A 27,828-nucleotide genomic window follows, 5' to 3' on the forward strand; every position below is an offset into this window, starting at 1 on the left:
TTAAAATAACTGTTACGGAATAATTTAAAGGAAGCCAGTGTAGGCTAGAGGAGCGCGTGACGGAAGTGCTAGCAACAGTGCAGCATGGTGCCGTGTTACCCATCGTGTGGTCCTCAGCATCTGGCAGTGTTATGCAGACGGCGGCTGGCAGTTGCCTTACGATCGCATAAATTACGTACATCATTTAAGTCTCACTAATAGTAAACTGTGCCGGCACGAAAGACGCCACTGTTCCGAAGCATTTGAACTCCCTCGCGACCGTGGCGCCCCCTAAACGAAGCTGCCTGCCGTCTGCCGCGATGTGGCAACAGGAGTTCTTATTTATTTATTTATTTAGCGTATGGCGCTACACATATGGTTTACACTTATTACATTATGAAATTATATGATAAAATACACTTTAAAATCATAAGTGAAGAATACATGTTCAGATAAAATACACTCCTGGAAATGGAAAAAAGAACACATTGACACCGGTGTGTCAGACCCACCATACTTGCTCCGGACACTGCGAGAGGGCTGTACAAGCAATGATCACACGCACGGCACAGCGGACGCACCAGGAACCGCGGTGTTAGCCGTCGAATGGCGCTAGCTGCGCAGCATTTGTGCACCGCCGCCGTCAGTGTCAGCCAGTTTGCCGTGGCATACGGAGCTCAATCGCAGTTTTTAACACTGGTAGCATGCCGCGACAGCGTGGACGTGAACCGGATGTGCAGTTGACGGACTTTGAGCGAGGGCGTATAGTGGGCATGCGGGAGGCCGGGTGGACGTACCGCCGAATTGCTCAACACGTGGGGCGTGAGGTCTCCACACTACATCGATGTTGTCGCCAGTGGTCGGCGGAAGGTGCACGTGCCCGTCGACCTGGGACCGGACCGCAGCGACGCACAGATGCACACCAAGACCGTAGGATCCTACGCAGTGCCGTAGGGGACCGCACCGCCACTTCCCAGCAAATTAGGGACACTGTTGCTCCTGGGGTATCGGCGAGGACCATTCGCAACCGTCTCTATGAAGCTGGGCTACAGTTCCGCACACCGTTAGGCTGTCTTCCGCTCACGCCCCAACATCGTGCAGCCCGCCTCCAGTGGTGTCGCGACAGGCGTGAATGGAGGGACGAATGGAGACGTGTCGTTTTCAGCGATGAGAGTCGCTTCTGCCTTGGTGCCAATGATGGTCGTATGCGTGTTTGGCGCCGTGCAGGTGAGCGCCACAATCAGGACTGCATACGACCGAGGCACACAGGGCCAACACCCGGCATCATGGTGTGGGGCGCGATCTCCTACACTGGCCGTACACCTCTGGTGATCGTCGAGGGGACACTGAATAGTGCACGGTACATCCAAACCGTCATCGAACCCATCGTTCTACCATTCCTAGACCGGCAAGGGAACTTGCTGTTCCAACAGGACAATGCACGTCCGCATGTATCCCGTGCCACCCAACGTGCTCTAGAAGGTGTAAGTCAACTACCCTGGCCACCAAGATCTCCGGATCTGTCCCCCATTGAGCATGTTTGGGACTGGATGAAGCGTCGTCTCACGCGGTCCGCACGTCCAGCACGAACGCTGTTCCAACTGAGGCGCCAGGTGGAAATGGCATGACATGCCGTTCCACAGGACTACATCCAGCATCTCTACGATCGTCTCCATGGGAGAATAGCAGCCTGCATTTCTGCGAAAGGTGGATGTACACTGTACTAGTGCCGACATTGTGCATGCTCTGTTGCCTGTGTCTCTGTGCCTGTGGTTCTGTCAGTGTGATCATGTTATGTATCTGAGCGCAGGAATGTGTCAATAAAGTTTCCCCTTCCTGGGACAATGAATTCACGGTGTTCTTATTTCAATTTCCAGGAGTGTACAATGCATAAACACAATAAAAAGTAACATCACAGCAGACATTTTGCGTTACACAAGTCTTCATATTCTGACCTCTAGTTTGGCGATCCACTCGAGGCAGGGCGGTGTGGCGTTGAAGAAGTCAACCCGATTCCCTGGTAGGCTCTTAATTCACAGTCCTGGGCGATGTGCTGTATTGTTTGATTAGGTGCCCCTCAGTCACAGCTAGGACTGGGAAGCTTTCCCCATTTGTGAAGATTGCGTGCACATAGTCCATGTCCTGTTCTGATTATGTTTAGGCTTTTCGATAGCTGTCGTGGATGTTCTAAGACCTTGGGTTTCTCTGATGGACAGATAAGTTCACGGTTGTCAGGGGAGGCACTATCACTCCAGTTCTCGTGCCATTTAGTTTCCGTGCTGAAGGTGGCAGCTGACAATTGTTGGGACAGTCTTAAAGGGGGATTTCTGGAGCGGAGTCGTATAATTATCCAAAGTTGGGACATCTTCATGGATAGGAAGTAGGGAGTTATTCATTATTTTTGTGTATTTCTTCATCAGAGCTTCCTGTCTTCGCAGGGAGGGTGGAGCTATATGACTAAGTGTTAAAAACCAATATAGTGGGGTAGGAGTTCTGTCTTCCGTCTACTGATAGAAACGGGAAGCGACCATGGGCGGAATCCTGCCCGCTGGAGCCCTAGTTGGTTCAAATGGCTCTTAGCACTATGCGACTTAACGTCTGAGGTCATCAGTCGTCTAGAACTTAAAACTAATTAAACCTAACTAACCTAAGGACATCACACACATCCATGCCCAAGGCAGGATTCGCACCTGCGACCGTAGCGGTCCTTCGGTTCCAGACTGTATCGCCCAGAACCGCACGGCCACTCTGGCCGGCGGAGCCCTAGTTGTTCGTTTGTTTTTCTGGTTCAGTAGCGTCAGTGGGGGCGTCTGCCATCGGGTGATCCGGTGGTTGATGAAGTATACTAATTTCTATGTTTTAAAATTATATTATTTATAAATTCATCGATTGTTTGAATAAAATTTTCTTTTAATGTGAATTCTGGAAACAAATCACGAGATATTCTGTGACAGTAACTACGCTGGCGCAACGGTCTAAGTGCTCCAGGGCACCGGCAAAAGCGCCGTTGGGTGACGCTTTTGGGTCCTACTGGAACACTCGGTCCGAGAAAGAAAACAGCATACTATAAGAGTAGGCACTGTTTTTTATTGTCACCAAGAACGGCCATTCCTACAAAATGCTACAACCGTTTTACACGAAAGTTCTGTGGGAACTCTCCAGATCTGTTAGGTTGCCAGTACTTGAAAGGTCTTAGCAGCCAACGACCCCACAGGAAGATACCCCCGCGCTCCTGGAGTCCTCTTTCAAACCAAGGAGCCTGTCAGACAGTCATCGACATCTTGGTGACCACCAGGTTTTTACGGTTTGAAAGGCTTTACAATAAAATGGACCTTTCCGAAAATTGCTCTTGTACAGTGGGAATGACGATGTGTAAGTTGCGGCTCACTCTCGGGGACACACAGAAAACCATAGACAATTTTTTTTAACTCAAAAATTAATTCCCTAATACAATAGTTATCACAGCTCCTCGCAGCTATTATATGGTGCATATATGCCGGTTTCGATTCACAACAATGTCACAAACAAAGGACAAGAAACTAAGTTCTCCACATTAATGCACTAATAGTTCCCATACATAACCTCATATCAGCCTGTGGTACCATATAGATCACTTTCAGAGGAATGCCCAAACGGACAGTGAAGTGTCCCAAAAATTTTAGCCACAAAGCCCACTGAATAAATCAACATGAGATATTGTAAATCGTCAGCACAAGGGCAACTGTTTAACAAATTGCAGAGGGACGTAAAGACAGCTTTACAAGCTACTATTTTGTAACATACCGTGTTTCTCCACTCCTATCACCTCGGAGCCTTCGCTACAAGTTAAAATCTGGAAAGAAGCCTGCCGCGGCTTCACACAGAGGGAGGGTGGGGGAGATGCTGCCCTGTAGCGTCCTATCCCCGGTTGCTCGCCGTTTCTCCAGGGAGACGCTTACTTATTTAGCATTCTATCAGAGGTATCACGTCACTGTCGCTTTTCATGTGTACATTCTGACGAGATTTCCTCACGAATACGGCTTCCCATGAAATATAAATCCGGAACGCTTTTGCATTTTCTGCAACCGCTGCAAAGACCTGACAGCAATCCACGTAGGGAGTTTGTATCAGAACGCCGCTGGAGGACGGAGATGTGAAAGTTTCCTGCCACCTTCCATAACATTATTCATGCGTAAAACATCGGTACCGAAGACCTTTCTCTGTGTTACTCACGTTACATGGTGTCGGCGAACTTAACGCTAGGTGTATTTTAAGGGAGAAACCTGACGTTATAAGTCTAACAAACAACCCAATGGAATCGGAAAAGCTTAGGAAACATGATTCACTGTTGAATTCCCTATTTGTCATCAAGGGTGTTAGAGGCAGTTTACAACTTAGTGATGGACAAATTTGAGAATAAAATCTGTTCGACCTCTCTTCAAGGTACCGTGAAATAAGTTATGGAGTGCGATTGCATTAAGATGGCTGAAAAGGATTTTGAACCGTGTGTCACAGAATGAATAGCTATTCCGCCTCTCTCGGTGACAGAATTGAACGGCATTCATTTCTATAACAAAAGCATTCGAGCTGGACAGTTCAGCCTACATCACAAAAGATCGATATTAGGAATCTGCCCGGGACTCATCATCTGCGCCCTTGATGTCACATCATTTTCCTCTACTGCTCTGTGCATTGTGGGCTCCTGTTAAACATATCTATAAACTCCTGCAGGTTTCCTATCATCATCTTCCTCCAAGTTCACTTTCGAAATCTGGTCCTGTTCTTGTTCCTAACTATAATTTTTGGTCGGTGCTTACATACTTGAATATCTAAGACCATATTATACCATCAGAAAAAGGAGGAATATGTGTAGAATTCCGTCTTTATTGTATGGAGAGTCGATATATAGGTTACTAATGATACCAGTGTAATCTCAAGTGTACCAGCTTTCCATCGTACGACGATTAGATAGTGTCAACACCAGACGACCAAGTCCAAGTTGCGCTTGAATTTCAAAAACAAGTGACGTCACTTCGCGGCGAACGCTGCAACGAAAATTTATTACTGGTAGCAGCGAATCATGTCGTCCTCGAACCATCCTTGAACCAATTAAATTCCCGGATACTGATTGTAGTTTTCGACCCGTGACGTAATGATAGGGAGGTGTGTGGCGTGAAAGGGAACAGAACAGTTACAATGCAGGTTGTGACGATAGGCTCATCTATAGCGTAGAGCGAAGTCTAGATCAGTGTTGAAGGTGACAGTTCGGTTGTGAAGATGGCTGATGTAGCCGCGGACGAACGTTTACTTCAGCACAAAAACGATATTGGATAACAGGAAAATGTTAGATGCTACGCTATTTCCAACCGGTGTTACTTCCTTCGAACGTTTTAAAAGTAGCGTGCTCATAGTTGTAGTGTAGCCTAAATCTAGACTTGAACCAAATTGAAAAAATTGTTCAAATGGCTCTGAGCACTATGGGACTTAACATCTGAGGTCATCAGTCCCCTAGAACTTAGAACTATTTAAACCTAACCAACCTAAGGACATTACACACATCCACACCTGAGGCTGGATTCGAACCTGCGACCGTAGCAGTCCCGTGGTTCCAGACTGTAGCGCCTAGAACCGCTTGGCCACAAGAAATTGATGCAATTAATGTGCCAGTAACTCTTAGTATAATGATCAATATGTCTCCCCACTGTTATTTTTGCATCAGCTGCTGTTTCAACGCTGAAGTACCAGAACAACAACAACAACAATTGACGTATTCGATTTCATTGTGATCCCATTAGACAGATCACGCTCCTCTCTGCTGAAGTTCAGTGGCGCATAAAAACCATTCGTTACATTTGGTTTTTGTCTTTGATGAAGATAAAGTCCACTTACGCCTCAAAACCACTCATTATGTTACACCTTTAACGAAACCACCACTTATAAAATAAGGAAATTCAATACTTAGTCTTATTATCTGTCTCGTTATATCCTACAGAATCCAAGCTTTACGGGGTTGCTTTTCCGTAACATATTTGTCTTACTGGTGTTTTATTTGTTTGAAGTGTTCAAGTTGAATTAATTTAATTTGGTAAAAAGTGAATAATTTTTTCGTATTTTTTCAGAAATTTCGTCAGGTGTAGCATCACGACAACGGTTTGGTAAGTAAATTTAAGTTTTCCCTTACACTACTTGATACTGTACTGTAGTTATTGAATACCTAATGCAAGCATCAATTATAAATAAAAAATGACATTGATTTTCATGTGTGTGAGGATACAGTTATTTATCATAAAAACCTCGAACAAAATTCCTGTGTGGTATTCGGCAATTTAAAATGCAAAATCATGTATGAAAGAGACAATTCATGTCAACCGTCAACCAAGAATAAGAACAGCAGTAGAGTATTATAGAAATTTTTAATATACTCCTTGACGAACTGTGAAAAGCGAAAGGAAAACCAAATTAAAGCATTGCTGTTCAAATCAGTCGACATACACCGATACATTCGCACTGAACTGCAAAGTTAAAGATTTACGAACATGTTGAAGGTTTTAACTTTAGTGATATATTGTTATTTTTCCTCATCCTCCTGCAACTGGGCTTAAAAACTAGTTTCTTTTACATGCTACCTGTTTTTAAATGAAAATTTATCCATGAAATAGAAGGAATTTTATGTTATTGGGCAAATGATCAAATATTTTTGTTGCTGCATGTTGAATTCCTCTCTATGCGCTTAGGCTTTATTGATGGATAGTAGAGGTATTTTTCCTGTGGTGCTGCGTGTGTGGACATCACTTCTCTTCTCAGGTCGTAAGTAACAATACCTGTTACTAACACTGAAATGACTAGTCAGCTCTGTGTGTCGCACCGGTTCCAGAATCTTACAAGTAACTAGGACTCATTTTTCTTTTCTACGTATCTCTTGTGATCTAAAATCCTATTTGACAACCAGAAGGTTTACATTATTCAGCGCTCTTGAGGATTCATGGCTTTTCTACTTTTCCAGCACTAGGTAACCCTCCAACAAATGAGATGCTTAATATTTTAGCAAACCTCGGTATAATTTAGTTTCCAATGTGTACTTTAGAGGACATCGAGTGAGAAATGAGCAGTATGAAGTCAGTGGTTATGCTAGGTGACTTAACGCGTAAACAGAAACTGTATATACTGAACTGTACGGGTAACTATGGCACGCACGAGAAAAGGTGTGTTTAGCCGAAATACGAGTCTCACTCGCAGCCCATGTTGGTGGCAAAAGTTGAAAACATTAGTTGGAAACTGAACATTTTAGGGGAAAAAAGCACAGGGAGTCGAGGTAGACGACCTTTGCCGTTTGAAGAAGAGTCAGGCAGAAGTAGACCGTCAAAGCCGTCTGCCCTGGAGCAGAACCAAAACACGACAGAGATGCACACGTGCGTCTGTGCTGGCACATGTCTTCTCTCCCACGCTTACTGGCTGTTGAAAGAATGATAGCCAACGTTACTACTACGTACCGGCTCTCAGCCTTACGTGAATTATCAGTTTAGCGCTCGTGTAACCAAGTCTTGTACCTGTCTAAAGGAACTTGCTACAGAATGAAAAACATTCAAAACATAAAAATATTTTTTAAATATTAACTTCTAGCGTTACACATTGATTGGGAAAGTAAGGTCTCGTAAGTGGCTGCAATACTTTACGGGAACGACTTGGCTTAAGGAATCTAAAATACTTCATTCACTGGTGCAATACACTTAGTTCGTGAACAAATCTTTGTTACAAATTACATAACCTTTTTCATAACATTTAATACAGGGTAAGAAATACGCTGCAACAAGCAGAGCAATTACCCCACATAAGAAGTTACTTTGAAAAAAAAAAAATAATACTTATAAGCATTTACAATACAAACGATTAACAATTAACAGCAGCAACTGATGGATCACCAACATGCATATGTCCCTGGATAACATGAACACACAGAACCCAACAATGCACAGTACAAATTTCAAAACTTACTTTCAAACACCAACAGACGGAAGCCGTCCTTTAACAAAGCATTTGAAATATAAACTTCTGGTTTGATTTAAATAAATAATAACTTACACTGCAGTTTTAAATCAACAAGGAATTATACTCCTCTACCTCAGAGAAAATCCCGAGATATTACTTCATAGGAATATTAATTACCTAAAATGAGCTAGGTGTGACAGAACGGCAGTAAGAATCGCTGTGAGCCTTTTAAACAGGTTATTCTTCAGAGACCTCACGTGGACCTGAAGGCTGACATTCCAGAAAACCTGTACGAGCCTCGTACGTCCAAAATACAACAACTTGCCGACAAATGTATGTGAGCGGTCCTGTGGCTGGCGCCTTGGCCAACGCAGAATGCCGCGGATGTGTGTCGGCAAGAGAACAGACACCGCAGCCGTGTTTAAGCACCGGGATAGCACGCTAGCGGCACCAGCTTGACCGACAGCCTCAGATTGAGTAGGCCGTTTCCATACAACTCCGTCACCTATGATCCCCTTAGAGAAATGTCAATGACACGTTACTGCGTACGTAATAGTTACATTGAAATGTGGACTGCTAGAAAGACACTACCAAGTGACCCCGTCCCAAATATACATTCTAACTACAGACACTCTGAGGTCAAGAACATTCCCTTTAAATAGAAAATAACAATCTAACGCCCTCGACAGGGCCCGTACACACCTAGGAATCTTCAATAAAAGTTTTTAAAACGTAAACAAAATTACAAATAAAATAGTGACTTTTTATCGCACAGTATATATGGTGGAGGTTTAGGGACGCTTCTATAATAGGCTCAGCACCTCATAATCAAGTCAACTCTGCGGAGAAACATTGAGACACCCATATGCAGTATATGCTAAAACAGAATGGGTATATGTGACCCACTGTATTACAATAAACTCATATCATTCAACCACTGCAGCAAAAACAACCTATGATAATTTTAATTTAATGCTTATGTTTGAGAGAAAAACTACACAGTGATTCATCACCCATTAAATATGCATTACCGAATAAGATAACACTAGTACTGTTATATAATTTAGTACCGACATGGCAAACCAAAACAAACTCAAATATGAAAATTCATCCCACTCTAATAATTGAGCACGTTCTAGAATTTACGACATTAATGCGTGAGTCGTGCTTCAGACATGTAAAAGAACAACGATTTGAAGTTAGTTTAAACACCGAGCTGAGTTATAGTGGCTTCCTCCTTTCAAGAACATTTGGCATAAGTTAAAGGCTAAAAAAATAATCCAGTAAGACAAACAAAATTCATACACACGACGTATCAGAGAAAAAAGTTCCAGTACACTACTTTAAGGTCTCACAGGAACAAAATTTAACAGACCTTAACTCGTATTCTTAACCGCAAGAAAGCCACTTCAGTCTTCCACCATGGAGGCAAGAACAGCCATGAATCGAACTCAGGAGGGAAACATCCATAGTGAGCACGCCTCTGACAGTCTGTTGCCTTCCTCGTAACCAACCCCACGGTCCTCGAAGATGCTGAACGATACATACAAGGTTCCTTCAGGTCGCGATGTTGAGAGCCTGTTTCCCCTACTGCACCGACAGACCGGACGCCACCAGAAAACTTGGTTTTTGGTTCTGCTCCACAGCCCATACTGCCGCAACCAAAGATAACCAAAACCCTCGTTCACCAGGGACCTCGAGCTATTCCTAATAGTATGAAGGATTGCCCAGTAAGTCCCATTCAACCAAACACACAAATCAGTCAGTTTTACATTCATCTGCGATCCACTTTTCTGTAAATGTGTGCGCTGTTTTCCTTACTTTGGTGTTGAAAAGTTCACTTGCAAAGATGTCTGTGCTGATTTCAGTGCCTACTTCCAAGCTCTATCGGTGAAGATGAGTCCAACGCTCGAATTAAAGGAAGACGGCAGACTGAAATTGACGGTGGAATTAGAAGTGTGGCACAAGCTCTGTCTGGACAAGTTTGGCGAAGGTTATCTTCTTTGTTCACTTGAAGGAAACAATTGTGGCATTCGCTTAAGTTACTTAGGAAAGCCAGGGATTCTTAAGTCTGGATTGGCAGATTGGTTGTCGAATCTCTGTCCTCCAGAATAGAAGTCTAGTCATTGAACACCTACATCACTCCGTCAGTATTACTTTTTTTTCCAACTGTCCAGATTACTTACGGGGTTGCGGCCTCGTATCTTACTGGATAAATGCCCATATCTCGGTAGGTGTTCACTCCATCATTTTCAAGGCACAAATGCAACGAAAGATCGCTGTACATGGCAATTTAATCCTTTGATAGCAGAATTAAATGTATGTTCAGGATGATAGTTGTCACCATCCGGCTATTCGTGAAGTGGGACTCAGTATGTCAGTTCAGATGGCTCGTGCATCTTAGATTCTTAAAGTTTGTCAGTCAATTTAGTCAACCTTGGGACTAAATTCTGTCACATTGCGTATAGTAGGATACTTATTATAACGAACAACCGATGAGTGTTCAGAATAATAAGGGAGCGCCGAAGTTTCTAACTTTTTTTTTTTGCTTTACGCCGTTAATATTTACAACAGGATTGGTAATATTGTGAAGAAACATGGTTTTTGTATTTTGTAATCAAGTTTCTTGCCCACGATCTAAGATCAGAGCATTATAGGGCCTGTACTGAATGCATCCCAGAACCTCACATTAGAGATTAAGTACTTGTCATGTCATCATAATCTCAATATTGGTTCTCACACTCAAATCTGTGCGCATCCATAATGCAAAACTATTCACGAGCTCATTTTCAGTTGTTCGCGTCGGTCTCTGGCACAAACTAACAGTTGAACGCTATCCCTATGTCAACCTCGTATCTTCTCCGCAACGCACTAACCTGTGTGTGTTGTTTCCCTCTGCCAAAGAGTAATGAAAATTTTCCGATTAGTTACGCTTCATTCTTTTTATGTTTCTCAATCAGTAACAGCATTATATTTTCCGCAATTTTCATTATCTGTGATTTATAGCATTCCTATTTTTCTTTATCTGCCTCTTCCACTTCTTTCCCGCCCAATGCTGCTAGCGCTCGTAGTTTAATTCTACCTGCATATAATCAGTTTTAATTGTTCTACTTGTCAGCGGATTGCTGTTTGGAACTGGATTACTAGAGCCAGTAAACACTAACCGTCACTGTATTCTGAAAGCTATGTCCTATTACAAAGAAAGCTGTAAACCATAAGATTAATTAACGAACGCAGTCTGACTACAGTAGAACAGCTGTAAGGTATCTGAACAAGTATAAACTTTGATTCATAATGCAACGGTAATTGACAGACTCAGAAATGCAAAAGTCAATATAAGTGACATGAAAAATTCTCTCTACGAGTTCAGCAATAGTGAATGTGTTTTAGTGACTCGACTTACAGTCGCTCACAGTACCATAGCGTTGTCTCTACATCAGTTCGAATATTAAACACTTAATACATACTTTTCAAGCCGACCGCGGTGGCCGGGCGGTTCTAGGCACTTCAGTCCGGAACTGCGCGACTGCTACGGTCGCAGGTTCGAATCCTGCTGCGGGCATGGATGTGTGTGATGTCCTTAGGTTATTTAGTTTTAAGTAATTCTGAGTTTTAGGGGACTGATGGCCTCATATGTTAAGTCCCAAAGTGCTCAAGCCATTTCAACATACTTTTTAGTAGAAACAACTAGAGTGTCTATGCAAGTTCTACCAGCGTCGCTCTCATTTACTGTAAACGAATGCGTAGAACGGGATACGTAATGCTTACAATAAGGGATTATCTATTTGATGTGGAAATACCACTTGATAATGACCGAATCAATCAACTCATGTAGCCAGAAGTTACGTATTACATGGTACGATCGTGGAGTGATTGTGAATATCACTGTCTTGAGTTGCAGTCAAATAACCAGGCAAAGCAAAATAAAGGGAGAATATCTACATACGTTGGATATAATTGATTAATTAAATCAAATGGACTGATTAATACGTGAATTCGTAGATCATAATAACACGTGTTATATAATCTGTAAATAGTAATTCACCATCTGAATACAGTTGCTATACAAAACATAATAAATTAGTGAGCTTAACTGAAAAGAGTGAACTCATTGTATTTTCTTTGAATTAAGTGACCGAAGTCGAATTATACTCGTGAGCCTCTTAGTTTCTGACCTCACAAAGACAATGTATTATCGCAGAACAAATGAAAATTTAACCATGGAAAAGTCGGAGAAAATTGGTATACACGTTAAGAGATTCCCAGTTCACTCAATATTTATTGGTGTAACAGTGCGTAAGGAGTATGTGAGAATATTACATTTACAGATCAGTAGCACGAGCGATTCTGGGACGCCAGTTATGGACCCTTGCTGAAACGCAGGTATTAGTACGTGTTGTACTACAGTGCAGGCGCTGACTCTGGCGTCCACTCGATCATACAAATGGCGAATACCTTCCTGGGACACGTTATGCCGTGGTTGCTCGGACTGTTTGCGTAGTTCTGTAAGAGTTGTTGATTGACGAGTCGCACGAGTCACTTCTCGTCCCACAAGTGCTCGAAGGGAACAAGTGCGGAGATCGTGCTGGGCACGGAAGTTGCTGCACGTCTTGCAGAACACGTTATGTTTCACGGCATTATCCTGTTGGAGTAGCACATCCTATTCCAAGAACGGCAAACGAACGGGTCTAATAAAACTGTACACGTACCGAGCGATGGTTAGAGTCCTATCCAGAAACACCAATGGTAACCGAGATCTGTAACTTATCGCTCCCCAGACTAAGCCTAGTTTGGGACCTGTGTGTCCTGGACGAATGCACTCCACGAGACAGCGCACGTCTACGTTGTGCGCATAAACGACCATTACGTGGGTGCAGGGAGAATCTGCGTTCATCGCTGAAGACCACTCCGTGCCATTCCGTCTTTCGGCAGTCGAACTTTGCACCTCGACGCTTGACGGGCTACAACTGTGGATGCCTGTAGTCCCAGAGCTAATAGCTGATTCGCAACAGTGGCGTTGAAATGTCTTGGCGCACAAGCCCTCTTATCTGTGCTGTGGTAGCTGTACGTTCTGCCACTGCTGCCCTAACAATTCGATGATCCTGGCAGGCGTCTGTGGTGCATGGACGTTCAGAACCTCGTGTGTGGATGTGAGCACGGCCACGTGACAACTGATACCAGCATCGCTGCACGACTGACGTAAAACTCGGAGTACGACAATGGGACTCCTTTCAGACTCGCTCATTTGGCTTTAGGATGCAAGAGTGCGTCTCCGTGGCGTGGTTGGCTTTTTGCTTCACTCTTTTGCACCACACTGAGCATTCTGTCTGTAAGCATTCCCTACTGAAGGATAGACACAGGTGAGACACTGGTTGCTATCTGTCGGCGGGTGACGCTGAAACCATTATTAGTACATCTACTACACCCCAGGTGGATCAAAATTAGCATCGTCTTTCCATATCCACTAATCTTTTTCGGCAGTGTGGATAAGTAGATGAGATCTACTGTTGGATCCGTGAAGCCTTAAAGAAAAGAATTCAGTCGAAGGTGGTAAAAAAAAGGACAGTATACTTATTTTTATGACTTTATAATAATACTGAGTTACGTTCGTTTAACGAAGTCTGACTTACTCATTTTCACCGCCAAATCGTAAAATGTAAATCCAGGTCAAAATATTCATCGTTGGTTGTTACTTTGTATCAGGTTAATAGGACTTCGTGAAAAAATGCAATCTCGTCTTCTGAAAGGTACAGAACTAACGATAGAGTGTTTATGGCGCTCGAACGTTGCGTTACTAAGCAAGTCGCTCGCACCTGAAATTAAATGGGGAAAAATCGGTTACTTCATAGAAATAAAACAGGAGACCTGAAATGTAAAGTATTCTACAGATTAAAACATATTTTGGAATAAAGTGTCCCATTATCATTGGTAGAAAGACAACAAGTGTAACACACATCTGTTTCGTGCCGCTGCCAAGACAGGGGAAACGAGAAGGCAAAAACAGAACACAGAAAAGTTAACTGCATTCATAGAACAAAGATTAACGCAATGTCAACGATTTATAAAGTTGATCTTTCCAAAATTATCTGGCTTTTTTTACTTTTTTTTGTTCAGGAATCGATATTTATTGTTCATTTTTCTCAGCTTGAGTTTACAAACCCTTCATCAGGCACAAGAGCCTCCCTTCTTGCTTTTCATAAAATCACCACCCGTTATAACCTCACGAATGGCTAACGAAATAATTTTGCTAACAATCAGTGACTACAGATAACTCCAGGAACAGGTTCCGTCTCAAATACTCCAACGCTGCGCCACATCGCTTGCAGCACCGATCTTTTGAGCGAACAGTCTAATGAGTATACAATATAGATTGAGAGTATATAGAAGAAAGGCGAAAGTAATTAAAGTAGCAGAAGTGAGAAAAGCGAGAAACTTTAAATCAGAATCAAGTAACCTTCAGCCTATTCATAAGAATCCTACGTCCGTTTTACCATTTTCTGCTACTTTTGATACTAATTTTAATTTTAATAATCAACAGCCTCAGTTGCACCGTTTACCTAGAATTTACCTAGGTTTCAGTCGGGATAACCAAACCTTCTTCAGAATAACAGTAACTACCTTTTGTCCATAGTGGGCATCGTCATGCTAAAACTACAAATCCATAAATTATCGTCAGACTATAAAACGTATCTGGAACTGCCTAGGCGCTTCTGTCTGGAACCGCGAGACCGCTGCGGTCGCAGGTTCGAATCCTGCCTCGGATATGGATGTCTGTGATGTCTTTAGGTTAGTTAGGTTTAAGTAGTTCTAAGTTCTAGGGGACTGATGACCTCATAAGACCTCATAAGTTAAGTCCCATAGTACTCAGAGCCATTTAAACCATTTCTTGAACTCCACAATGTCATCTGAACAGAAATCCTTCTTTTCTTTCCATTTCACTTCACTGACACCTACTATATGTAGTTGAGCTTTTCCATTTCCCTTGACAGATTTTTCTAGTTTCCCTACCACATTCAGGCTTCTGAGATTCAACGCCCCGACTCGTAGAACATTATCCTTTCTCTGTTATTCAGTCTTCTTCTCACGGTCACTTTCCGCTTGGCAGTCCCCTCCAGGAGCTCCTTAAGGGGGATGTTCCGGAATCTTTTACCAATGGAGAGACCATAATGAAACTTTTTTAATTACAGTCCACATATCCTGCTGATACACATTATGTGTCTTTAATGCAGTGATTTCTATTGCCTTTGCATCCTCATGCCGTTAATGATTGCGGAACGTTCCGCCTTTAGTGACAATGTCCCACCCTAAGGGCGGCCTGAACCTCTGTCCGCTCTGCTGCTGTGTTTGACGGTGCTGTTGGCAGAATGAGGGTGGCTTCTTATGCCGGAAGTCTTCGGCCGCCAATGCTGATTATTGATCAAAATTTACGCGGTGGCGAGTTTCGAACCTGGGTCGAGGACGTTTTGAGTATAGATCAAACATGCTACCCCTAGACAGCAGGTGCACGATAATGTAGAAAACGCAGAACTGAGCACTGAAGAAGACGATTTAACAGACACCGCTCATACTTTCTTTTATAGCTGCTACTGTTTCCACTATTTATGTCACAGTAATTTCTAACTGTTGAATTATATGTTAAATGCAACTTATAAAATGCCTGTGGCAATGAATGTAATGTAGAACGCCTACATAGATGCAAGAGAGGGACTGATATCCCTAATCTTGCCACGAAAAATGAATGATCTTCGTTTGGCGTAAGATGGGTGACTGCTGTTGTTCGCTAAAGTTTTACTACCTATAGCGCCTATGCCGGTGACCTTTGGTTCAGTGGTACTATGTGCTATGTGTTTGTTGTCTATCTGGGTGCACAGGGTTCCTTGACGACGCAGCCCTGCCCTCGGAGGATATAAATGCTGTACACGGAGACCCGTAGTTGCACTTGTGGCTCGAAAACGACGGTATTACCATTTGTCGAAATACCCGCACTTGTCGAGAACCTTACTTGGTTGAACTACCGTAAGTTACTTGAACTTTCTAAATGCCGGAAGAAGCTGATATTAGAAATGTACCAAATGATTATTATTTTTTAACATTGTCATTGCCTACCGCGTCAATCGATGGGACGCGTTTCCGTCATTTGACGGAATAAAATGTCTCCCGCTTTTATAAGATAAATCCTAAATCATATACACTGACGGACTCGTCCGGTTTTGTGCACCCCGATAGCTGATTGGACACTAACGAGAAATTTCCGGGCAAACGAAAACTACATGCCATTCATCGTTGCGCGACGGTAGACACGAACAAACACGGATTGAACTGTGGCCTCGCACGCGAGTGCTGGAAACTGATCCGCCAGATACTGGCTTTCCTGCTGCGCCTGCCCTACATTTCGATTGTGCCACTGGACCTCTTTCATCACGACGCCGTATATTTCCCGATGACCCGGATGAACGCGGTCAGTTGGGTACAAGGAATTTCTATACACTACATGTACCGTGACGGCAAAAAGGAAGTCCTCGATTTGTGGCAATACGTGATCGACGAGTTCCTGGTCTTAACGAACAGAAAGCAATACCGGAGCCTTTTTTGCTAACTATTTGGGGTCTTCAGTCATGGACCTATCACCCAGCTGGAGTGTGCCGGGTGTGAGAAGAAATTGACTTGCAGACGTGATGTTTCCACGATTCCCCTACGGTAACAGAGACAGTCTCTGGCTGATGTGATGGTGCGCTTCGGTGATAGGAGGAGACAGACATCGTGGCCAAGCCTCGGAATTCGACCCCTACCCGCCTTGCCTTCTCCAGCCTGCCGCTGACTGTAAAAATGTACTACTAAAAAAAATAAAAATAAAAAAGAATTAACATGGTGGGCGGTTCGGGTTCGATTTCCGGGTGCTGCATTTCTTTTTTAGATTATTGTTCCGTTTCCGTGCACAAGAGGTAGAAGAATTGCAGTAATCATGTTTGCCATAAAGCAAAGAGAACTCGTCTTTCTTATGTTTTAAATTTAAAAAAAGTAAGCAGTTAAAAGAAGATTGCAGGCGACCGCTCGCGTTAAGAAAAAAGATGGTAAAACGAACAAAATAAAAGAATAAAAATGGTATGGTGGCCGCACGCGAAATAAAAAAAATTAAAACTGTTGTGGTTGGCAGGAGAGCCAACCCGTACGTAAAGGAGGCCGAAATGCACGCGTTTTAGCTCACGCAGGCTGGCGTGAGGTCTGGAACATGACAAGGGAATTAGAATTGAGAAAAACGGACGTAGCTGGTGGAATACTTAACTTTAATCCATTCATGGAGAACGTCGCTCTTTATGGTACATGATCCACAATATCAATAGTACGGATACTGGCGCCTTGCTAGGTCGTAGCAAATAACGTAGCTGAAGGCTATGCTAACTATCGTCTCGGCAAATGAGAGCGTAATTTGTCAGTGAACCATCGCTAGCAAAGTCGGCTGTACAACTGGGGCGAGTGCTAGGAAGTCTCTCTAGACGTGCCGTGTGGCGGCGCTCGGTCTGCAATCACTGATAGTGGCGACACGCGGTTCCGACGTATACTAACGGACCGCGGCCGATTTAAAGGCTACCACCTAGCAAGTGTGGTGTCTGGCGGTGACAACACAGAAACAAGTTGTCAGCGTGGCCGCCTGCTGTGCAAAGGGGCCCGAGTTCGATTGCTGGCTGGATCGGAGATTTTCTCCGTTGAGGGTGCAAATGGCTCTGAGCACTATGGGACTTAACTTCTGAGGTCATCAGTCGCCTAGAACTTAAAACTACTTAAACCTAACTAACGTAAGGACATCACACACATCCATGCCCGAGGCAGGATTCGAACCTGCGACCGCAGCGGTCGCGCGGTTCCAGACTGCAGCGCCTGGAACCGCTCGGCCACTATTGCAGGCTCCGTTGAGGGACTGGGTGCTGAGTTGTGTTCGTCACCATGTCATCCCCATCGACACTTTAGTCGCTGAAGTGGCGTCAGCTAAAAACACTTGAACTAGGCGACCGGTGTAACCGGCGGGAGCCCTCGCCACACATTTCATTTCATCGGTATTCATTGTTGGCTAGTCTTCATAATCATTCTGAAAAACAATAAAAATTGTGACCATTCTAAGAAACGGCAAAGCTTACGTGACCAGCAGTAAAAGTGCTAAAAATTAACATAGCCTACTACCAATTGGAGGTACGCGACCATCGTAAATGTTTGTGTACTCGTAATAACGTATTGGCTTAAAAGTGCGTAATATTCGCTTTGCCGGTTTCGGCACTAAGTTGCCGTCATCACCTTTGGTTAATCAACTAAAAAACTTGCATAAGATATATAACATTAACAATTAGACATTTTTGAACCTCATGAAGTCTAAAATTCGTCAGTGAATGTAAATCCTACCTTCACATGATAAACGGACTAACAGTGACCATGTGGCAGTATGATGCACAACGATTGACTTATTTTGGACTTCAAGTGCTTAACTGTTATCGTTATTTATTTTCTCGATGTTTCCTTGTGGATTCACCACGTTTTAAGAGGGAAGCTGGAATGAGTACACTACATATCTTAAACGATTGTGACGTAATAAGTTATTATACGGCTGATTAAGCTTTCAAATAAGGTAGAGTACAAGCTTTCGGCATCGGTTCTACGTAGGTGTCCAGCAGACGAACCCGGTCAACATCGGTCGGTCGATAGACAGCATATCTGGACTGCAGAAGAACAGCCGCTGCATTTCTGGAGCACAGCTGCCCCCCTCGCTGTTTCTGACCCGGCCTAAGGCGAAGCGGCCTTGTGTTGAGCGCGAGATTATTAGAAAGCCATTCCACGCGCGGCCCATAACGCAAGATGTATGGCCGCAATTTATGATTTTCTTGCGCTGTGGTCGCCCCGGGCGCCGCCTCTGGGCCCTGGATACCGCGCCGCTGTGAATCACGCCCGTTATTAACTGTCGCGGCGCGCAATAAAGTGCTAAGCCGGCCTTGTTGACACGGACTTAGCGCGCGCGCCGAGCCGCCTCCAGCCGTATCGACCGCCAGCGCACCGTTTCCCTGCAGACGTCCGTCGTGCATACAGATGGAGGAAGCTGGCCGGCACCCAGCGGTTGCCTCACGTCCGTCGACGATCACTCAGCCCTGTGGTTCCGTTTTTGCATATGGAGGTACACATCTAGTATAGAGAGGATACTGCGGTGCAAGCCCTGGGCTTTGAGCAGTGAGGCAGTGAACATGGAACAGACAACGTAAACATCATGGCAACAGTAACGCCGTACCACTAGCGATATGTTCAAACATCAATTACTCGGATGTACTACATCGCGGAAGAAGATACAATCAGAGTTATTATCACCAATTATGTATAGGTAACACTAACACTTTTCGAAAAAAAATACCGAATCGAGTATCTTAAAAACATGCTCTACAGCTGTAGTAGACACACGTGATTGAATTATACAGTTACTTACAGTAAACAAATCGTAATTAGTATCGGAATATACTGGTTAAAGATGTAACTCACGTGGAGACTGGTATGCAGAAATCAAGCCACCAGTCTAAGAGTTCGTAGCGAAACGTTGGGTGGAAGCAGTGCACCAATTCGGGTATATTAGTCAGTGAAACAGACCGTTATTTATCTACTTGTATGTATTCTTGACTGTATTTAATGTGCAGTGCTACACGCTAAATAAAAAAATTATACGACATGTAATTTGCTTATCAGTAGTAAATTGACAAGTGTTAATCAATTGTCAGAAAGATACAAATTGAATATCATAATTACAAATAATAATGTTGTTGTTGTTGTCTTCAGTCCTGAGACTGGTTTGATGCAGCTCTCCACGCTACTCTATCCTGTGCAAGCTTCTTCATCTCCCAGTACCTACTGCAGCCTACATCCTTCTGAATCTGATAACTGTATTCATCTCTTGGTCCCCCTCTACGATTTTTACCTTCCACGCTGCCCTCAAATGTTAAATTTTTGATCCCTTGAAGCCTCAAAACATGTCCTACCAACCGATCTCTTCTTCTAGTCAAGTTGTGCCACAAACTTCTCTTCTCCCCAATCCTATTCAATACCTCCTCATTAGTTACGTGATCTATCCACCTTATCTTCAGTATTCTTCTATAGCACCACATTTCTTGTCCAAACTAGTTATCGTCACATTTCCTAATCTAATTCTCTCAGCATCACGCGATTTAATTTGACTACATTCCATTATCCTAGTTTTGGTTTTGTTGATGTTCATCTTATATCCTCCTTTCAAGACGCTGTCCATTCCGTTCAACTGCTCTTCCAGTTGCTTTGCTGTCTCTGACAGAATTACAATGTCATCGGCGAACCTCAAAGTTTTTACGTCTTCTCCATGAATTTTAATACCTACTCCAAATTTTTCTTTTGTTTCCTTTACTGCTTGCTCAACATACAGATTGAATAACATCGAGGAGGTGCTACAACCCTGTCCCACTCCTTTCCTAACCACTGCTTCCCTTTCATGTCCCTCGACTCTTATAACTGCCATCTGGTTTCTGTACAAATTGTAAATAGCCTTTCGCTCCCTGTATTTTACCCCTGCCACCTTTAGAATTTGAAGGAGAGTATTCCAGTCAACATTGTCAAAAGCTTTCTTTAAGTCTACAAATGCTAGAAACGTAGGTTTGCCTTTTCTTAATCTTTCTTCTAAGATAAGTCGTAAGGTCAGTATTGCCTCACGTGTTCCAACATTTCTACAGAATCCAAACTGATCCTCCCCGAGATCCGCACCTACCAGTTTTTCCATTCGTCTGTAAAGAATTCGCTTTAGCATTTTGCAGCTGTGACTTATTAAACTGATAGTTCGGTAATTTACATCTGTCAGTACCTGCTTTCTTTGGGATTGGAATTATTATATTCTTCTTGAGCTCTGACGGTATTTCGCCTGTCTCATACATCTTGTTCACTAGCTGGTAGAGTTTTGTCATGACTGGCTCTCCCAAGGCCGTCAGTAGTTCTAATGCAATGTTGTCTACTCCGGGGGCCTTGTTTCGACTCAGGTCTTTTAGTGCTCTGTCAAACTCTTCACGCAGTATCGTATCTCCCATTTCGTCTTCATCTACATCCTCTTCCATTTCCATAATATTGTCCTCAAGTACATCGCCCTTGTATAAATCTTCTATATACTCCTTCCACCTTTCTGCCTTCCCTTCTTTGCTTAGCACTGGGTTGCCATCTGGGTTCTTGATATTCATACACGTGGTTCTCTTCTCTCCAAAGGTCTCTCTAATTTTCCTGTAGGCAATCTCTATCTTACCCCTAGTGAGATAAGCTTCTACATCCTTACATTTGTCCTCTAGCCATCCTTGCTTACCCATTTTGCACTTCCTGTCGATCTCATTTTTGAGACGTTTGTATTCCTTTTTGCCTGTTTCATTTACTGCATTTCTATATTTTCTCCTTTCATCAATTAAATTCAATATTTCTTCTGTTACCCAAGGATTTCTAGCAGCCCTCGTCTTTATCCTCTGCTGCCTTCACTACTTCATCCCTCAGAGCTACCCATTCTTCTTCTACTGTATTTCTTTCCCCTATTCCAGTCAATTGTTCCCTTATGCTCTCCCTGAAACTCTGTACAACTTCTGGTTCTTTCTGTTTATCCAGGTCCCATCTCCTTAAATTCCCACCTTTTTGCAGTTTCTTCAGTTTTAATCTACAGGTCATAACCAATAGATTGTGGTCAGAGTCCACATCTGCCCCTGGAAATGTCTTACAACTTAAAACCTGGTTCCTAAATCTCTGTCTTACCATTATATAATCTATCTGATACCTTTTAGTATCTCCAGGTTCTTCCATGTATACAACCGTCGTTCATGATTCTTAAACCAAGTGTTAGCTATGATTAAGTTGTGCTCTGTGCAAAATTCTACTAGGCGGCTTCCTCTTTCATTTCTTAGCCCCAATCCACATGCACCTACTATGTTTCCTTCTCTCCCTTTTCCTACACTCGAATTCCAGTCACCCATGACTATTAAATTTTCGTCTCCCTTCACTATCTGAATAATTTCTTTTATTTCATCATCCATTTCTTTAATTTCTTCGTCATCTGCAGAGCTAGTTGGCATATAAACTTGTACTACTGTAGTAGGCGTGGGCTTCGTGTCTATCTTGGCCACAATAATGCGTTCACTATGCTGTTTGTAGTAGCTTACCCGCATTCCTATTTTCCTATTCATTATTAAACCTACTCCTGCATTACCCCTATTTGATTTTGTGTTTATAACCCTGTAGTCACCTGACCAGAAGTCTTGTTCCTCCTGCTATCCGACCTTCACTAATTCCCACTATATCTAACTTTAACCTCTCCATTTCCCTTTTTAAATTTTCTAACCTACCTGCCCGATTAGGATCTGACATTCCACGCTCCGATCCGTAGAACGCCAGTTTTCTTTCTCCTGATAACGACATCCTCTTGAGTAGTCCCCGCCAGGAGATCCGAATGGGGGACTATTTTACCTCCGGAATATTTTACCCAAGAGGACGCCATCATCATTTAATCATACAGTAAAGCTGTATGTCCTCGGGAGAAATTACGGCTGTAGTTTCCCCTTGCTTTCAGCCGTTCGCAGTACCAGCACAGCAAGGCCGTTTTGGTTAATGTTGCAAGGCCAGATCAGTCAATCATCCAGACTGTTGCCCCTGCAAATACTGAAAAGGCTGCTGCCCCTCTTCAGGAACCACACGTTTGTCTGGCCTCTCAACAGATACCCCTCCGTTGTGGTTGCAACTTCGGTACGGCCATCTGTATCGCTGAGGCACGCAAACCTCCCCACCAACGGCAAGGTCCATGGTTCATACACAGTAATAAATAGAAAAATTATCGTAAAAATGTCGTAGTACTGAAAAATGCTATTAGCCATGTGGCCCAAGAGGAGGCTGCCATATGCGTATTTGAATGTTTGTTCAAAAAATGGTTCAAATGGCTCTGAGCACTATGGGACTTAACATCTGGGTTCATCAATCCCGTAGAACTTAGAACTACTTAAACCTAACTTCGAACCTGCAACCGTAGCGGTCGCACGGTTCCAGACTGCAGCGCCTAGAACCGCTCGGCCACTCCGATCGGCTGAATGTGTGTGCCTTCCAGCAGTAAATCGAAAAAGACCTTTAACTATTAGCCAGAATCCAGTATTACAAAAGCAGCTCTACACTGTAATGAAGCCACATTATAGGGTAAGAACAAAAAAAAATATCGTACAAAAAGTCAAAGCTGGTAACGGAAATAAACTTCTAGCTACACTATGTGATCAAAAGTATCTGTACACCTGGCTGAAAATTACAACTTCGTGGCGCCCCTCAACGGTAATGTTGGAATTCAATATGGTGTTGGCCCAACCTCAGCCTTGATGATAGCTCCCACTGTCGCAGGCATACGTTCAGACAGGTGCTGGAAGGTTTCTTGGGGAATGGCAGCCCATTCTTCACGGAGTGCTGTACTGAGGAGAGGTATCGATAACAGTCCCCGTTCCATAACATCCCAAACGTGTTCTATAGAATTTAGGTCAGGAATCTGTGCACGACAGTCCATTACTGGGATGTCATTGTCGTGTAACCACTCCGCTAGAAACCGTGCATTATGAAAACGAATACAGTAATTATAAATTAAGAAGCTAGCAAAATTTTGATATTCATGTAGGACAATACCCAGGTAGTTTAGAAACGAGACACAAAAGGTTAGATGGTAGCAGTTTTGAAAAGTAATGGCCGTTCTCACACCACTCTACGGATGTGAGTGGTGATTATTTACTAACTAGAAGAAAGTGAGATCCAGTCAACGGAAATGAAATTTCTTATGGCTGTGAAAAGCTGTACCAGAGTAGACAGATTGAAAAACAATGGCAATAGGAAGGAGTGAAACAGGGCTAAACGTAAGAAACAAGAGAAAAGAATGAAATGAACATCTCGACAGTGTCAGATTACCTTACAATGTCACTAATTCTCTTTAGGCACGCCATAGAAGTCTGGAAAGGCCAAGGAAGAGATGGACGCCATAACAGGCCTATTATTTGAAGTGCATCAGAAGAAGACATAAAGAAGCTGCTGGACAGAAATATTTGAAGTCTGTAGGTGCACTGTTGTCATCAATTACTTCCTGAAAATAGGTAAACGTCTCGTTGAGACCTTCGGTACTGAGGTAGTGTTTCTGGAATAGGATATACCTTCAACTGGCCAAACAATCGTAATCTCACAAAATTTTCTATGTTTGCATGCATTTTATCGCTGATGTGGTATGATTCTACACACATTTTACGTTCACATTTTACGTTCACATTATTTCACTTTACTCCGTAGTATTGGCGCGAGTCCCCCGAAACCTATGTTGGCATTTATTATTCTACTCGTCTCTCTTGCGTCCATTGTGTGCTGTGCTGCAACGTGTTATGAAGTAGAGACTATAGAAGTTTAATTAGTGTTACTTCCCAACACTTACAGAAACCTCGGGGTTTGGTACAAGTGGTGCGATCCATCATATACAGTTCGACACACGTTTGCAGCATTATTTTCACACTACATTTTAATTCTGGAATATGTATTTATACAATCTTAGGGCAAGTGAATGCCCTGCCACTATCAGGGGCGATCAAAAGATTTCCGTTTGAATGTGTCACTGCAGCGCAAGTGCTCTTTTGCGCCACTCCGATGCGGGTATATAATCACCGACGTGTACGCAGAGTATTAGTGTGGCATTCGTGTGTTCGCAACGTGCCTGCGGTAAACGCGGAAACGTAAACTGCAGCAACTTTGTTACCAAATGTGTCCAAACACGACCCACGTGCTGTTACTATTTTCTTGACCGAAGGACAAACACCGATATACATCCATTCGAGAATGAAGAACGTTTACGGGACAACATGTCTTTAGGCGAAACGTCCGGAAAAACTGTGACAATGTGTGTTGCTGCTTCATGATAAGGCACTTCATCACAAAGCAAATGTCGTAACGCAGAACTAACGTCATGTCAAGCGGGATACACTCGAGAATTCATCTTGCAGTCCTGGTCTCTTGCTGTGCTATCATCACGCCTTCGGTACCTGAGAAAAGGTCTTGGGCGATCGACGATTCCTGTCGGATAACGATGTGCAGCAGGCATTTTCGGATTTCTTCACCCAACAGCACTCGATGTTTTACCAAACGGGTATCTTCAATCTCGTGTGACCGAGGGATGATTTCCTGAGTGCTCACGACGATTTTGCATCATTAGTATAACAGTTCTGTACTATTCAGCCTCCGACCGGAATCGTTTTGGTCACCCCTGATGTTTACATAATTAAATATCTCTGGTAATTTTCTTTAAATTCACAGGCTTTCGGCACGTTCCCATACAGATATGTCAACACAGAAAATGTTATATTACAGTTTGTTTCGACAATTCAGAGAACACATTAATTTCAATCGTACCCTGGCATGTAGCTGCATAGGCTTGGCGCAGGGCAGATTTTGACATAAAACAAATTTTGTAGATGCAGTGTACTGAAACGAATAAATAAGAAGGAAATGTAACAGTATACACAGAGGTAGTGTGCTATAAAAATGCTGCTGGCAACAAAATGAGATGTTAAATCCGCTGTTGGTATACATTTGAGATTTTCCCACTTCAATCCATGTTAAAAGCTGTATATCTAAATTAACAAAAGTATGGTCTTTTGTACGTCCTGCAAGAATTGTTTCAAAAGTAGCGGTAGAGAATTGAACATATATAAGTACCATACACACGGAGCATGAGAACAGTATAGAGGAACCAGATTTGCATATTACAACCATTCGTACAGATAGACTAGTATTCACTCGTCCTTCCCGTCTCTTGTATTGGAAAGGAAATCTCCAGCCCCCCATGGATACCTTCCTAAGCTGCTCTCTTTTGCATCTATATCCACATACATAATTGACAAGCCACCTTACAGTGCACGGCGGGGAGTACCTTATACCACTGTCAATCAGTCTCTTCCTCTTCCAATTCCAAGTAGAGTGAGGGGAAACCAACTGTCTATATGAATAGACACCCCCCCCCCCCCCCATATTAACCATGAACCATGCCGTTGGCCGTTGGTGGGGAGGCTTGCGTGCCTCAGCGATATAGATGGCCGTACCGTAGGTGCAACCACAACGGAGGGGTATCTGTTGAGAGGCCAGACAAACGTGTGGTTCCTGAAGAGGGGCAGCAGCCTTTTCAGTAGTTGCAGGGGCAACAGTCTGGAAGATTGACTGATCTGGCCTTGTAACATTAACCAAAACGGCCTTGCTGTACCGGTACTGCGAACGGCTGAAAGCAAGGGGAAACTACAGCCGTAATTTTTCCCGAGGGCATGCAGCTTTACTGTATGATTAAATGATGATGGCGTCCTCTTGGGTAAAATATTCCGGAGGTAAAATAGTCCCCCATTCGGATCTCCGGGCGGGGACTACTCAAGAGGACGTCGTTATCAGGAGAAAGAAAACTGGCATTATACGGATCGGAGCGTGGAATGTCAGATCCCTTAATCGGGCAGGTAGGTTAGAAAATTTAAAAAGGAAAATGGATAGGTTAAAGTTAGATATAGTGGGAATTAGTGAGGTTCGGTGGCAGGAGGAACAAGACTTCTGGTCAGGTGACTACAGGGTTATAAACACAAAATCAAATAGGGGTAATGCAGGAGTAGGTTTAATAATGAATAGGAAAATAGGAATGCGGGTAAGCTACTACAAACAGCATAGTGAACACATTATTGTGGCCAAGATAGATACGAAGCCCACACCTACTACAGTAGTGCAAGTTTATATGCCAACTAGCTCTGCAGATGATGAAGAAATTTATGAAATGTATGATGAGATAAAAGAAATCATTCAGGTAATGAAGGGAGACGAAAATTTAATAGTCATGGGTGACTGGAATTCGTCCGTAGGAAAAGGGAGAGAAGGAAACATAGAAGGTGAATATGGATTAGGGGGAAGAAATGAAAGAGGAAGCCGTCTGGTAGGTTTTGCACAGAGCATAACTTAATCATAGCTAATACTTGGTTCAAGAATCATGAAAGACGGTTGTATACATGGAAGAATCTTGGAGATACTAAAAGGTATCAGATAGATTACGTAGTGGTAAGAAAGAGATTTAGGAATCAAGTTTTATATTGTAAGACATTTCCAGGGGCAGATGTGGACTCTGACCACAATCTATTGATTATGAACTGTAGATTAAAACTGAAGAAACTACAAAAAGGTGCTAAATTAAGGAGATGGGACCTGGATAGACTGAAAAAACCAGAGGTTGTAGAGTGTTTCAGGGAGAGCATAAGGGAACAATTGAAAGGAATGGGGGAAAGAAATACAGTAGAAGAAGAATGGGTAGCTTTGAGGGATGAAGTAGTGAACGCAGCAGACGATCAAGTAGGTAAAAAGACGAGGGCTAATAGAAATCCTCGGGTAACAGAAGAAATATTGAATTTAATTGATGAAAGGAGAATATATAAAAACGCAGTAAACGAAGCAGGCAAATAGGAATACTAACGTCTCAAAAATGAGGTCGACAGGAAGTGCAAAATGGCTAAGCAGGGATGGCTAGAGGACAGATGTAAGGATGTAGAGGCTTATCTCACTAGGGGTAAGATACAAACTGCCTACAGGAAAATTAAAGAGACCTGTATGTATGAATATCAAGAACTCAGATGGAAACCCAGTTCTAAGCAAAGAAGGGAAAGCAGAAAGGTGGAAGGAGTATATAGAGGGTTTATACATGGGCGATGTACTTGAGGACAATATTATGGAAATGGAAGCGGATGTAGATGAAGACGAAACTGGAGATAAGATACTGCTACGTGAAGAGTTTGACCGGGCACTGAAAGACCTGAGTCGAAAAAAGGCCTCGGGAGTAGACAACATTCCCTTAGA

At 43.1% G+C, this 27,828-nt stretch overlaps 1 protein-coding gene across 7 annotated transcripts in view; it reads left to right on the top strand.

The window, feature by feature from the left end:
- LOC126351455 (leucine-rich repeat and immunoglobulin-like domain containing-NOGO receptor-interacting protein 4) overlaps window positions 1–27,828 on the top strand; it is a 2,189,427-nt gene that overhangs the window by 1,484,594 nt on the left and 677,005 nt on the right. For all 7 annotated transcript variants that reach the window (XM_050002606.1, XM_050002610.1, XM_050002605.1 and 4 more), the window contains one exon: window positions 6,078–6,113. The gene's annotated coding sequence lies outside the window, so the exon portion shown is untranslated. The remainder of the gene's footprint in view (window positions 1–6,077; window positions 6,114–27,828) is intronic.

This window comes from Schistocerca gregaria, chromosome 1, assembly GCF_023897955.1.
Source record: "Schistocerca gregaria isolate iqSchGreg1 chromosome 1, iqSchGreg1.2, whole genome shotgun sequence".
Classification (NCBI taxonomy): Eukaryota; Metazoa; Arthropoda; class Insecta; order Orthoptera; family Acrididae; genus Schistocerca; species Schistocerca gregaria.